This window comes from Clupea harengus, chromosome 22 (genome assembly GCF_900700415.2).
Source record: "Clupea harengus chromosome 22, Ch_v2.0.2, whole genome shotgun sequence".
NCBI classification, from domain to species: domain Eukaryota; kingdom Metazoa; phylum Chordata; class Actinopteri; order Clupeiformes; family Clupeidae; genus Clupea; species Clupea harengus.
The window spans coordinates 9,646,863-9,651,310 of NC_045173.1; positions in this window are offsets into that span (position 1 = coordinate 9,646,863).

Below are 4,448 nucleotides of genomic sequence, written 5' to 3' on the forward strand. Positions count from 1 at the left end.
GAACTCCAGGCGAGAGTCAGGAAAACAGACTGAAATCCTTATGTGATGATGACGGCAGGATCATGAGGCATTGTGAAGGTGTTAAGATTTTTCTAGTCATAGATATAGTATTAAGGTTCCACGAGGTTTGTGTGTGTGTGTGTGTGTGTGTGTGTGTGTGTGTGTGTGTGTGTGTGTGTGTGTGTGTGTGTGTGTTAAGAGCATGCTTGTGTACTGTGGAAAGTCCCTTCCCAGGCCATGCTGAATGGACAGGCTATGAGTGAGGCAGATTCCCAGCTGTCTTTAGGCTTGGAATGAATGACAGAAAGTGTGTGAGTGTGTGTGTGTGTGTGTGAGAGAGAGAGAGAAGCTTTGGACTGGGAAATGGCTGTCTATTTAAAGTGGGCAGGCAGTTCAGTACCAAACAAGGCCTGTGTGTGTGTGTATCTGTATGTGTGGTACAGAGGCTTCTCTTTTAAATTGGTATGTGCTTTCACGGAAGTCTCTTGGGTAATTCAGTGTTTGGCACATGAACTGAAATATCAGGAACAAACAATACATGGGTCAAATGTAGCACACTATTATTACATGTGCCATTTGAATATAGTAGGGACATTCAGAATAGTCTTTCCAACGACAGTAATATCAGTTGCATTACCATTTCACAGTAACACAAAGAACATGCCAAAACCCACTGGATGCCATCTAACCTTCTGGGCAGACTTAGTTTCTTAGCTAGCGGGTTGAGACGAAAACAGCACAAGGAGCTACTGAGTGTATACCACACATACTAATCTCATCCTTGAAATGACGTAGGTAGAAAACTTCATTGCGTATTTCTTTTCATGCTCTGGTCCTCAGACAGTGCTTGAGGCTCTGTTAGTCCTCTCTGGTTGCACTCTTCAGTAGAGCTTTTGTTTGTTTTGTGTTTGTTTTCCTCCTTAAAGCCCCACGTTTTGAAAGTAGACTCTCTTTTTGTGTCCTCAGAAATATAACATTGGTTATTCAACACAAGTTTTAGCAATTTATGCTTGGGTCTGACACTTCTGAAAGTATCATTTCCATATAAGAATGCTATATGAATGGCTAGGTGGGCCAGTCAGGGAATCCCCTGCCCGTCTCACACACTCTCACCTCATCTGCTGGGACCACATGATCTATAACCAAACATACACACTCAACACGTCCCACTCGTTTTGAGAGTGGAAATAATTAGGTCATAATGTGCCCTCTACATTAAGGCCTCCAGAGGGGAATGGCGGCCACTCCTACGTACCACCCTCTCAGTCCTTAGACCTCCTTTCGATCGGCCCTTCAGAATAGTGTCCGTGTATAAAGAGAAACTGACGTGCCACAGAGCATCATGACCACCAGCACCGACACCCTACCGCTCCCTCCGTTTCTATCCAACACTAAGGCCTGGCCTAGCTCTTCTCTCTTCCTCAGCTCAAAGTGGGAAAAGTCGGCCTGACAGTCGGCCAGACAGACACCGGATGGATGGAGAGATTCAGCCTTTAATCTCTCTATCTGACAATAATGGGAAATTCCCATAAAGGAGGGGATTCCCTAGACAGTCGTTACTATTACATATCGCTGGAACGAAAGCAGAGCAGTACTTGTATTTGTCGTCTTACAGTATTGTTGGGGGTGAAAATGCGATCACAATGTTATCACCCCCCCCCCCCCTCCCACGCACACACACTCCCTTCCCCCCTTTACCGATTGCTTTTACGATAAAAGGTAGAGATAGCAAGCAGAGCTTTGGGGTACCATGGTTCAGGTTCATAACACGCTATTGTCACTTCCCGAGTGAGAAGGCAGAGGGGTTTCCCCGCTCATGTGTTTCTGTGTAGCTTTGGGCTGTGCTCAGTGAGCCAATCCCCCCCCCCCCCCCCCCTCCCCATCTGATTACAAGCCCCAGGATCCCGTCTCACATCTCTGATTCCCTCTAATAAGCCCATGTGTGTCGGTCCCTGTCATTGTCCAGACTCTACTGGGGGGAGGAAGCAGACATCAGAGCTCATATACACTGCAAAGGCAATACAGATGGCCTAAGCAGAAAGCTGTCTTTGATAAAGTGTCCCAGTAAATAACATAGGGGCTTTTTACAACGGGCATTAAAAATGTGTTTTGGGTGATCGGATTGCAATTGGATAGTGCTTGACCACATGAAAGTACAGATGTAAATGCAGTCAAGACACATTGAGGACGGATTATGATCTGATCGGCCAAACCCCTTCTGGAGGAGGTCAGGGACACATTTTGACCACATTGAACACAAGTGTAAGTGCAATTGCGTTGTCAATCCACATACAACTATGTGGGCGGAAATACGTAATCATGCAAAACTGTTCCAAACCAACTGTTAAAATCAAGCAAACACAATAACGCAGCTTCACAGACCACCTTATCTTTTTTGTGTTTTTTTTTTTTAGACCTGCTCAAACATGAGCTGGACACTGTGATCAGATCTCAATTTGGACACGAGATATTAATACCAAGTGTAAATGTAATCTGGTTAAAATCATATATCACATCTAAATACAGGATACGAGGCACATTTTAATGCCAGGTGTAAAAAGCTGCATAGTCCCTAATGTAGAACCACCTAGGTTGGCTTCTCTTCCCTCACAAGAGATCAAAATCCTCTTGGTCAAACTGAAATCACAAACGGAAAAAGTTGCACAACCCACTGGGTTGCTGGAAAAGGTCTAAATGTCAACCTTGGTTAAAAAGTAGGGGCTAATAATGATATATCAGTCACCTGCAATGTTGACATTTGTTAATTTACATTAAAATCAGGGTAATTTCTGTTGGGGACATCTGAAAATAGAACCAAAGAACCACTCTGACTTCTATGAGGAAGTGGGTATAGCACACACATCCTCTGGACATAATGGATAATGTATCCACTTCCTCATGCAAAGGTTTCAACATGTTGAGTATCACTAGGTGCATGTAAGGAGAGTGAGAGACTGTTAGTGATCCTTGAGATTTCACTTTGAAAAGTTGCCCTGACATACGTGCACTACAGGAAGTGCTGCGTTGTGACCTCTTTTGTGAGTGACTCAATGCTGTGGCTCAGACTCATACACTCATGCATAGCACCTCTGGTAACTGGCCTGTCTGGTTATTTGAATAGGCACACATTACAATCACAAGCCCAGCCAGACTCGACAGGGAATTCACTCAGGAGTTTTAGCGCGTACCTGTAAGAGTACATTTGCCAGTGCACAAAAATCCCCGTGTAGAGCCCTTTTGTGAGATCAAACCATCATCGCTGCTTGTGACAGAGGTGGTAGTGGTGGGTGTTTTTACCACACTGTGAAGTGCTTTTTGGCAGGATGTGCAGAGAGAGTGCGAGGGAGAAAGGAAGTTTAAAGCTCTGAAAAAGTTCCCTCTCTGTGGGTGTCTGAAATGGTGTTCTGTGCCAAGTCGTTTGTCATGTTAAGAATGCCTCTTCCCTAAAGCACCCGTTTCAAGTCTTCAGCGCAGTTTAAACTGTTTTAAAGTAAATGGATGGGTAAAACCTATTTCCCCCACCGAGAGAAACTTCCAGAATCTTCACGGCAACACTGGCTGAGGTGACAACCTCATTCTCAGTTCCAGTTTTGCTGTGATTAGTTGGAATCTCACACCGGTCTCCACTCATTCGGGAATTTAGCAACAAACCAAGTGGAGGTGAGCATGTCTGGATTATGCTAAACACAGTGCTTTCTCAATGGCAGCCTTTGCATCATACAGAGAAACTATTCTGTTCTCGCATCACATTATCGGGTCACCAGCCTGTGAAGGGGAAACCCTAAAAGTCCTGAAATGTGCGCGAGTCAGATGGTCACGTGACCCGGCCCACAGTTATCGCCGGTAAACCCCTGCCCTCCTTCCCGGACAAGCACGCATGGCTCATAGCAGTGTCCGGGACCACCAGTGGAAAAAAATTAAATTTCATCAGCTGGGCAATTCAGCTCAGCATTACTCAACACTAGGAGGCAGCAATGTTTAGAGTAATGACATTCCATTGAGCAACATCTGTCAGTGTAAATGTACGTAGCCTTTTTTCCTAATCCTGCTCTCATGCTTTTCATGCTGTGTTGAGGAGATATACTGGGAAGGGAGTGTGACTCAGAAATACATTTAAAAGAGAAAATAATTCATGCTGGTTACGTTGCCTACTCAAACCACCTCCAGTGTCATAACTGACCTTAGTCAAAGGGGCCCAGAGGTGACGCATACCAACGGCTCTCTCCTGGTCTGCAATGTTACACTAACTCGTCACAAAAATAAAATATATGGCGGGACATTTATTCATAGGAACGAACAAACACACTGGAGATGAGGTGTGGTTTCCAGTTACCACGGGAACATCTAGGATTGCAAAACTGCAGGGAAGGGGAAGGTTGTGAAACCTGCCCTCACTAACAAGGAGCAGCAATAAAATAAACATCAACACACAGACACATATCCTGCCA